Source organism: Natrix helvetica, assembly GCF_964273705.1.
Source record: "Natrix helvetica genome assembly, chromosome: 3".
Classification (NCBI taxonomy): Eukaryota; Metazoa; Chordata; class Lepidosauria; order Squamata; family Natricidae; genus Natrix; species Natrix helvetica.
In genome coordinates, this window is record NC_138549.1 from 119,194,151 (window position 1) to 119,205,389 (window position 11,239).

Consider the following 11,239-nt stretch of genomic DNA (forward strand, 5'->3'; position numbering starts at 1 on the left):
GGTGAAGCAACGACGCCTGCCTGCGCTCCACCAGCTCGGCTGGGAACGGAGATGTTTCCTCAGCGGAGCGGAGCGCCTGAAAAGTCTTTTCAGGCGCTCCGCTCCGCTGAGGAAACATCTCCGTTCCCAGCCGAGCTGGTGGAGCGCAGGCAGGCGTCGTTGCTTCGCCAGGGGCGGGGCAAGACTGTACTTCCGGTTTTAGCGCCGGAAGGGAGCGCGCGAGCCAGGTGGAGCGCTGAAAGGGAGCGCGCGAGCCAGGTGGAGCGCTGAAAGGGAGCGCGCGAGCCAGGTGGAGCGCTGAAAGGGAGCGCGCGCGATCCGGTGCGATCCAGCAGGAACCCACCACTGATTGAGGACTACACATTGAGTGCGGTTGGTCAGCCAGTTACGAATCCATCTGGTGGTGATGCTGTCTAACCCACATTCTTCTACTTTATCTAGTAGTAGGTTATGGTCTACCTTATCAAAAGCGTTACTGAAGTCCAAGTAAACTATATCGATGGCATTCCTCTGGTCCACTAATTTTGTCACATTATCAAAGAATGCAATAAGATTAATCTGGCATGATCTGTTTTTGACAAATCAACGTTGGCTTTTGGCTATTACTTTGTTTGCTTCTAGGTGTTCGCAAATTCGTTGCTTGATTATTTTTTCCAGAATCTTTCCTGGTATTGAGGTCAGGCTGATAGGTCTGTAGTTTCCTGGATCTAATTTTTTTCCCTTTTTTGAAGATGGGAACCACATCAGCTCTTTTCCGGTCCTCTGGTAGTTCCCTGGTGTTCCAGGATCTCTGAAAGATATAATTCAGTGGTTCTGAGATCTCGTTTTGGTGGTTTCTTTTTTTTTTTTTGCCCTCCACAAAGAAGTATACTTAAGGAATGCTTCCCTTTTACAGCTTCTAAGATATTTCATTGCCAGTAGACAAGCTTACCGTCTTCTCTCTAAGTCCCCAATATTAGAGAACAATATTTCAGCTTTTTGTAGTGCTGATAGCAACCAGCAGCCTTATGAAATCAGTTCAAACAATATCTTCTAATTTCAGCGAGCTTTTACCCTAGTTACATAATTATAGAGCAGTTACCCCTTTGCGGCAGGGTTCTCATACAATGTGCAGTGAACCTCCCTAAGTCAGAAAGGAAATTGCTTTCACCTCTCTGAGGGCAACACAATCAAAAGAACGGCTGATTACCTGTGTATCAGCAAATCCAGAGAAAAGGAGAGCAGGCCCATGGAGCAACTTAAGGTTCTTAAGCGTACCAGAACAGAAAACAAAGGCTTGCCATGAGACAGAAGCCAGTTCCTTAATTAGCTGATGAATTCCATCAGGGCCAAGCATTGGACAAATGGGCTACAGCCACCTGCAGAGAAGAGCAGCGAGGTCTGTCTCACAGAAACAAAATCCATCCTTTTATCTTATGCAACATTATTCTGCTTTTCCTTCTCCTTTATAACTGGCTGATGTATGTTAAACTGTTGAAGAGGGGAGATGATGGGACAGCACAAGTGGTTCTTGGCAATTATCCACATGTTTGCTGCCAAGGGAGAGGAAGAGACAACAGAGGGCAACTGATCAGCAAGTCACCACAATGGAGCTTAGAAATTACCAGATGCCAACCACACGCACGTAGAATCCCTGTGTAGTTAATTAATACAATAGAAAGTCAACATAAACTCAACTGTACAGATATGTGTTTATGAACTGTCAAATTCTAATCTAATTACGTTGATGAATCTTCCCTGTTACAAACAGTATTTCAACAATCTTTCTGAGCAAGAAGTGCAGTTAAAGCCTAATTCTGCCTCCCACAGCAACTTTGGCATCTTTGATTGTGCTAGCAGAATTTGTTGTAAATGCAGTCGCAATGCAACCAGAAGGTGACAGGTTGAAGGAACTGGCTTAAATAAATCTCAACTATATTTTAAATCCTGTTTTTGTGATATAATAATGCAAATATTTTCACTTAGAAGCAAAATATCAGCTTACACAAATAACATTCATTTTAGATTATTCCTTGCTTCAGGTTACAGAAAGTTAACATTGTGTATAGGAGATATCAGAAATAGGTGGAAATTGAATATATCAAAGTAGGAAATGCTGTCTCTGGAATAGCAAAAATCATTTTAAGTACTTGCCTCCCAGTATTACTGTACATTGAGGATTCAGTATGAATCTGCAAAATTTTAAAGCAGAGGGAATATTAATTTGTTTAAAGGTTACTAGGAAAATTAATGTATCCATGCATAAATCAAGTTTCTGGGAATGTTGTCATTAATATATATAGAGAAACAGTGTGTTTAAATTCAGATGCCCTAATCAGTTTCCAAAGGTTAATCTAGCACATTCCATAGCATGTAATGATCAACATGACCGTACTGTCGACTATTCAAGACATTAAAAATAAAATGTACACATAGAAATTGATAAAAATTGGGGTTTTATTTGACGTTGAATTCCTTCTTGCAATAATTATTCCAAGAAAATATCTTCGTGGGGTAAATATTTCAAATTGTCTCATGGATATTAATATTGATAAATGAATGGTTTACAATTCCTATTGTTTTGGAGGAAAGGAAAATGTAAATGTAAAAGTTTTTATATAACGCCCTTAGACAACATAGTGGAGGCTCACTTCTGCTTTTAGTTAAAAAGATCTAGACATATTTTAAAATCTCTACACAGCTTGAGAAGTGGGGAAAAGTGAATAGGATTTAATTAATAGGGAGAAATGTGAAATTCTCATTTGGGTAGGAAAATGCAAAGTCCATCTATAAGATGGGGAGATGTGTCTTGTCTGCATAATACATATGTAAGTGTCTAAGTGTCCTTGTCAATCACAGATTCAGCAAGAGCGATGCAACTACTAAAAAGGTAAATGCTAGCTTGGGATACATTAAAAAGAACATAGAATGCTAATCTATCTGTTGTTCCACACTATGCTCAGGGAAGACCCATGTGTTCAATCCTGACCACTGAAATTAAAAAGGATAGCAAAAAGATTAAAGAAGTTCTGAAGAGCGCTTTGAAGATGGATAAAGTCTAGAAATCATGCCCCATGAGAAGCGGTTAAAGGCTCTTAACAGAATAACAGAGTTGGAAGCAGAAGTGGTATTCAGCAGATTCTGACCAGTTCTGGAGAACCGGTAGCGGAAATTTTGAGTAGTTCAGAGAACTGGTAAATATCACTTCTGATTGGCCCTGCCCCCATCTATTCTCTGCCTCCCGTGTCCCAGCTGATCAGGAGGAAATGGAGATTTTACAGTATCCTTCCCCTGCCACACCCATCAAGCCACACCCATCAAGCCATGCCATGCTGACCAAGCCACGCCCAGAGAACCGGTAGTAAAAAAAATTGACTCTCACCACTGGTTGGAAGGGACCTTGGAGGTCTTCTAGTCCAACCCCCTGCTCAGGCAACAAACCTATATCAGTGATGGCAAACCCATGCCAAAAAGGGAGCATGCGTGCTCCTCGGGTCTGCACTCCAAAAGAGCATTGGTGCAGATGCATGCATGACAATCAGCTGGCCAGCACGCATGCTCATGCTAGAAAATGGAAGAGCAGCTCTTCCAGTTTCCTGCACTGCTGCATGCATGGCCAGCTGATCATTGTGTCTGCATGCATGCCAGAAACCTGGAAGAGGAATAGGCAACGCCGCGCGTACCAGGCAACATGGCTCCGCGTGCCACTTGGGGCATGTATGCCATAAGTTCACCATCAAGGCCCTATACCATTTCAGGAAATGATTGTCCAATCTCTTCTTAAAAACTTGCAGTGTTGGAGCATTCATAACTTCTGGAGGCAAGTTGTTCCACTGATTCATTGTTCTCACAGTCAGCAAATTTCTCCTTAGTTCTAGGTTGTTTCACTCCTTGATTAGTTTCCACCCATTACTTCTTGTCCTGCCTTCAGGTGCTTTGCAGAATAGCTTGACTCCCTCTTCTTTGTGGCATCCCCTGACATATCTTATTATATTTAATCTACAAAAAAATACACCCAAGTGCAGATATTTTATCATATTTCCAAAATCTGAAGGGTTGTCACATAGAAGAGGAATGATGGATTCTTTTTTATATATATAAAAGGTTTTTTTATTTTTTATTTTCAAAACAACACAACACATCCTTCTTTACATACTGTAGAAAGTGTATCAGTTGGTTACAAAAAGGCTTACGTGCATCTCTTCCACAGTCAACAAACATAATTCATATTAACTCAAGTATTTTAACTCAGATATTTATACATGTTACCATCATCATACCTCCATTTTCATTTGACTATAATTGTTTAAACGTCCTTCATCATAAAATATACCAAGATTTAATACATAACCATATATTGGCATTTCATTTACTATTTCTAAAATCCTCCAATAACACTGAATCCTTATGTCTTATTCCAGCTAAACATCCATAATATTTCATAACAAAATTTTCTAATCCTCCTTTCCAAATCACTGTTTACAATTTGCATCCAGTTTCCTTATGTTGTACCCATACCTGTATATACGTTGTTATCATTATCCCTCCTTTATTTGACTATATCCTGTATCATAACATTCCCCCCCCTAATAATCAAGGCTTAACTGTATCTAACTTAGTTCTTTTTTATTAACCTTTATATATAATCCAAAAGGATTTCTAATCTTCCTTTCATGGGTACCATTCAATATTCATATCCCATTATCGCTTATTGTAACACTACACATTGTATACATTATTATCATTATCAATTATTTATTTAACTATATCTATTGTCACTAAATTTCACTAAGTTTAACTAGTTTTAAATTATAGGAGTGATGGATTCTATTGCTCCTAGAGCAGGAGCAGAAACAGTGGGTTCAAATTATAAGGAAGAAGGTACAGGCTCAGAAAGAGCTTCCTTCCTACAAGAAGTATCATTGAGTGAAAGAGGCTGTCATGTGACAGGGTGAATTCTCCTTCTCAAGAAGCCCTGAAACGAAGGTTGGAGGGCCATCTGTCAGGAATGCTTTGGTAGCTCCTGCAGGGAGCTGAAGGTTGGACTAGAATATCTCTGTGGTCTCTTTCATCTTTTACATACTTTGATTGCATTACATGCAGAAGTCTTCAAACTTGGCAACTTTAAGACTTGTGGACTTCAACTCTCAGAATTCTGGAAGTTAAAGTCCACAAGTCTTAAAGTTGCCAAGTTTGGGGACCCCTGCATTACAGCAAAAAAAAATGATGCAAAGTATATTTGGAAAATGCTGCTAAACACAATTTTGATCCTTGTTCACATGATTACAATTTGTTCTACTGTGGCAGTCTGGTTTAAGGGCAATTACATGCTACACTGTTTTTTGCCAGTAGAACTACGAATTCTTGGCCAGTTCTGAGTTAGTCCAAAAAAACAGATCTGAGAATTCATAATTCAACAGGCAAAAACCGGTTCTCTATGATCACTAGGATTGGCAGAGACATAGACTTCGCAGACATTTCACCTTAGAACATTATAGTCTAGATGCCTCCTAATCTCTAAAATGGCATGTTCTGATTTTCGGGGATTCAAAAATCATCAACTTAGTGACGTGCCAATAAATGCTGCACTGTAATAACAAAGCCTCACTCTTGTCCCGGTCCCGTTTGAATTTGAGCTGCAGTCTTTCTACCCAATGGAAGAAGTAAAGGTGGCTGTTGTGCAGGCAGAGAAGAGGAGCCAATGCCCCCAAAGTTTGTCCTGTCATTTTAGGTAATGAAAACAAGGTCTCTTGGAACGGAGCAATTCACCAGGGATTTCAATGGATGGTTGGAGTTTGATGTATGAGGCGAGTTAAATTGGTATCAATAAATACTAACCCTGGAATGACGTTCTTTAATTATCAGCACAGATTATACATCACTTCAAAGCAAACAAACAGCATGCATCAGGCCACAGAGGAGTCGTGTGCATAATGCTAAGCAGAGGCTAGCGCTAGCTGTGCCGCAGAGCAGCGGAGAACTGCAACCTGCAGAGACAGGGAAGCTCGTAGTATATATATGTATGTGCAGGAAACTGAGCAAAAAGCCTTAGATTCGGTCTCTAAAAAGTATTTGATTTCCGTAAATGCTTAAGAAAAGATGGGGAAGAGGGCAAGCAAGATGGAGCACGAAGGGCTGCAACATCTTGTAAAAGAAAATTGGTGTTCACTTTCCCCTTTTGGTTGGCTTTACATACATGGTGTATGCAGGGCTCTTTATTCTAATCCATTCTTCCTTCCTGCTTGAATTGTACTCTTGAGGTACAAAAGTTGCCCTTAAACATCTTGGATTGGTCTCAGAATAAATTTTAGATAGATTGGTTTTAGTATAGCTTTTCATACCCGACACACTCCAGACATGCTAGGCTACAATATTGCCACTCAATCATTCATTAATCACGTGTGCTTATTTTGTAGAAATAAGGGCAGCAGGGCAAAACATCTGGACTGTAGCAGATTGGGAGATTTCAGAGTTATGAACATAGGGACCACTTATCTCCCAATTGTCTCTGCCAGTTGAATTTGGTCCACCAGAGCAGGTGCACTCCGATCCCATCAATTAACCCTTCATCATGCAGGATCAAGAAAGCATGCATCCTGGAGAAGGAGGAGCCAACGTTGCGATGATACAACATGCGTTCTCGATACTCCGAGACCGCCGTTGACACTTTTGCCGCTGGACGGTCCATTTGGACCTAAACCATCCTGTAGAGATGGTGATCAAGAAGACGAAGACTTGCTGGTCTCAGGGACACCGCAAAGTCCCTGATTGACCCAAGGGAAGTTCTTCAAGCCGGCGGTAAACAGGCAGCCCCAGGCTGATGAAGTTGGGACGGCTCCGGAAGGAAGGAAGCGAAACGAGAAAGTGAGTCCATCTGGTGAGGTATTTTTTTTCTATTTTGGGGAAGACTGCCCAAAGAAACTTTTGTTTAAAGGTCAAAGTAGATCCTTAAGCAAAAGAATTAAGCGGCGAAATTAACGTATATTGGATAGCTTTGGAAAGCTTTTTTTTCTTTGTAACTATACTTTGTGGATTGAAGTGCTCACAACGTTTTTCATTTCTCCTCTTAAAGTGAATGGATTAATTTTTTTCTTCTGCTTTTTGTTACTTTATTTTTTGACTTCTGAACTAAAACCTTCCTTTTTATTTCAACAATTCTTCCTATTGTTATTAAATTTCATTAAAGAACTTTGTTTCCTATAAACCAGAGATAAATATTAGAAAGTGAAAAGTAGCAACACTGCCACTTGGAGGTCAGAGGCTGGAGTCTTTGAAACAATGTATCTCTTCTTTTTTCCTCTTTGATCTTACTGACTTTGTAGCTGAAGGGTTTGCAATTTGTTTACAGAAACTGATAAAGAACCAAGGGTATGAATTATTTTTGCAGGTGCTTTTGAGAACTATTTTGGTAGGGGAGAGAAAGGGAAAAAACCAGAACCCTTCTTTTTTGAAGAGCACAAAATAACTTGTGCTTAAGTTAACCTAAAATTAAAAAATAAAAGAGGCCTAGAAGGCTAGAGTGGCAGTGGCTACTAGTCTTTTTTTTTCTTTTTTCGTTTCCTTCTTCTTTTTTGGAAACATGGATAAATATTCAGATGAGGAAACCTTAAAATTCCAAAATATCTTGGCTGGAATTCAAAATCTATTGGAAGGATACGGGAGAATTGAGAAGAAGTTGGAAAACTAGTGTTCCTCACAGCAAAAAATGAAGGGGTTGGAGCCCCAAAAATTAAAGGGGAGAATGAAGACATAGAAGATAAAGACAAGACAACAGATGAATTTATTAATGGAGCAAATGTGGGTGAAAGTGGAATGAAGGGAATATGGAAGAGGGAATTCGACGAAGTGGAGCTCTACCCCAGATTCCAAGATACAGAAGAAGAAAAAAGGGTAATGATGATGGATTTAAGAAGGGAAATTCTTTCAGAAGCACGATTAACAACCAAAGACAAACTAATTTTAATAACAACTGGAGGGCAATGAGATTACCTAATAGATTCTTCAAGCAACAAAGTGCGGAGAGAAGTCTATAAAAACCTTATAAAGGAGATAAAAAGAAGACTGACACCACAATTGGCAAGAGAGATAAGACTGTTTTGTTACTGGAAAGATACAGGTTGACAATGAAAGTTGATAATAAAAAATTAGTTAATTTTGGTTGATCAATAAGTAAGAATTTAATAATTTTTAGATTGTTTTAGTTTGTTATTAAATTTTTATTTGTCAACAAATAATTAACTATAATAACAATAATGAAATGATAATGGATATAGCTTAATGATGTATATATGTAGTGGCACACTAGTAAAAGAAATTTGGATATAAATTGCAAATTGCAATCTGGGAAAAAGACCTATAAATTTTATTCACAAACTTTTATTTAGGCCTCGTCATAAAGGTATAATGTTTTTTGGGTTTGACGAGAGGAGGTGGGATATAAATAGTAAATGATTTTTAGCCAATTATAATAACAACAAGGACATTTCAATGGATATTGTTTAATAATATATATATGATCTGGTATTGGTAAAAGCAACTTGGATACAAACTCTAAACAGTGAGTTGGGGGGGAAGGGGGGGAAAGGTTTAGGAATTTTATTGACTTTTACTTAGAATATGTTATAAAAGTGTAATGTTATTGGAGGATTTTTGAAATAGCTAATGAATGCCATTATGTGGTTGTGTCTTTAAGTATGAATAATTTGAGGTAAAAGCACGTTCAAATAATTGTAGTCAAATGAGAATTGTGGTACATTGATAGTAAGATATACAAAGATTTTTGATTTAAAGTGTATAATCTAATATGAACTATAAGTAATGACTGTGGAAGAAATGCACGAACGTTGTCTGTAACCAATCGACACGCTTTCTACAAGATGTAATGAAGGATGATTCTTTTTTTGTGTTTTTGCTTAATTAATTTTTTTTTCAAAAAACAAAAAAAAGAAAGCATGCATCCTCTCATGCAATTCCTGCCCTCTGGAATGATAGGGTCTCCTGCTTGAGCAGGGGGTTGGACTAGAAGACCTCCAAGGTCCCTTCCAACTCTGTTATTCTGTTATTATTCTGTTATCCCCACCCCCACCCCGACAGGTCTTGTATCATTCAGGAAATTCCAGCCTTGTATCATTCAGGAAATTATTGAAGACCTGACTGTTGTGGGCTTTGGAAACACAGTGATTGTGGAGTCCCATTTTTATTTTGTTTATTCTGCAGCATTTTGATCTTTTGATTATTTTGCTCTTTTTTGCATGTTTCACATGTTTGTATACAGTGGATATAGAAAGTCTACACCCCCCAGGTTTTTTTTAAAATATTTTATTAACAAACATATAAAATACACACACACAAAACGTAGGCGTACAACACATTTACACAGTGCAATACAAACAGGAGCTTCCTGTTCTTTCTAGTAGCAATTATCAATCGATAGCGCTCACCTTATATTATTTCCCATTCAATTGCATTTCATTTGAGTTTCACCATTCTTAACTTTCTTATTTTACTCATAACTATTATTTTTGAGTTTTGTTACATTCCTTCATTGATTCTTGTTTCTTTCCTCCATCCACCTATACCATTTATCTCATATCTGGTAGAATTCTGATTCTTCTTTTCCCTGAATTTCTTTAGTTAGTTTGTCCATTTCAGCACAGTCCATAACCTTTCTTATTATTTCATCTTCACTTGGAGTTGATTTGTTTTTCCATTTCTGGGCAAAGGCAATCCTTGCCGCCGTAGTTATATGTAGTATTAAATATTGGATTTCTTTTTTGTATTTCGCAGACATTATTCCTAATAAAAAGATTTCCGGTTTCCATTCTATTTTAACCCCCGTTATTGTCTCCAGCCAATTTTTGATCTTTTTCCAAAAAATTTTAGCCTCCTCACAGGTCCACCATAAATGGTAATACGTTCCGTGTATCGATTCGCATTTCCAACATTTTGGGGAGGTATTTGTTGATATTTTAGCTAACCTTGTTGGTGCCAGGTGCCATCTATAAAACATTTTGTACTGGTTTTCCTTGTATGCAACTGAGAGTGTCATTTTTAAGTTTGTTCCCCAAAATTTTTCCCATTTGTCTAATTCAATATTATATCCAAAGTTCTGCGCCCATTTTATCATTTGTTCTTTCACAATTTCCTCTTCCATTTTATACTTCAGGAGAAATTTATATATTCTCCCTATCATCTTTCTATCTGAGCTTTGAATAATTTTATCCAATTCGTGTGGTTCTGTTTCAATGTCATATAATTTGGTATCTTTATTGTATTTAGTTTTGCTTTGAAGATAAGTTACCCAGTCAACTTTCATGTTCTGTTCTGCCAATTCTTCAATTGTTTTTAAGTTTCCCTGTCTATCAATTAAGTCTCTATATCTTAACATTTTGTTCAAATCTATAAAATTTGGATGGGTCGTCCTTTCTGTCGGTGGAGAAGAGCCATGCTGTGCAGGAGACTCCTCGGCGCTAGACTCAGGTCAGCGCGAGCCGTGGTCCCATTCCCCTCCCTCTTGAGACAACATGAAGGGGACCGCCACTCACACTGACCTGAGTCTAGCACTGAGGAGTCTCCTGCACAGCGTGGCTCTTCTCCGCAGCACAGCGGAAGGAGTTGATGTCCCCGCCACCGTGATCCTGGGGTATTTTGCTTGCACGCACAAGAAAGAGATGAAAGAGAAAAGGGGAGAAAGAGAGAGAGATAGAGAGAAATGAAAGAGAGCTGGAAGGAGAGAATGGGAGAGAGGGAAGAGAGAGGGAAACAAATTAGAGAGAGAAGGGGGAGAGGGAGAGAGAAATGAAAGAGATGAAGGGAGAGAATGAGAGAGAGAGAAAAGAGAGGGAAACAAATCAGGGGAAAAGAAAGGAAGAGAAAAGAAACAAACAAACAAACAAACAAACAAACAAACAAACTTTCTCAGACCGATGACGAAAGCAATGGCAAGCTAGATCTCTTGCCAAGAAAACTGCACTTTGCCAGAAGGCACAAATTGGAAGCAAGTCTGATTTTTTAAAAAGAAAATAACAGATGGCAAAAAAATGTATCTGAAAATAAGATTATTTATAATTTTGGATTATGTATTATATTGTCAAACTCAAAAGGTTTTTGATACTTAATTGTCATCATCATCATCATCTCTCTCTCTTCCCCCCCCCCTCGGAGGGACTGTCCTCCCTTGTGGAAAACACAACAAGGAACTCCTTGGCTCCTTGCCCCCCCCCCCAAATCTCTTTTGTTGTTGTTGTTGGCCACTGGTGGT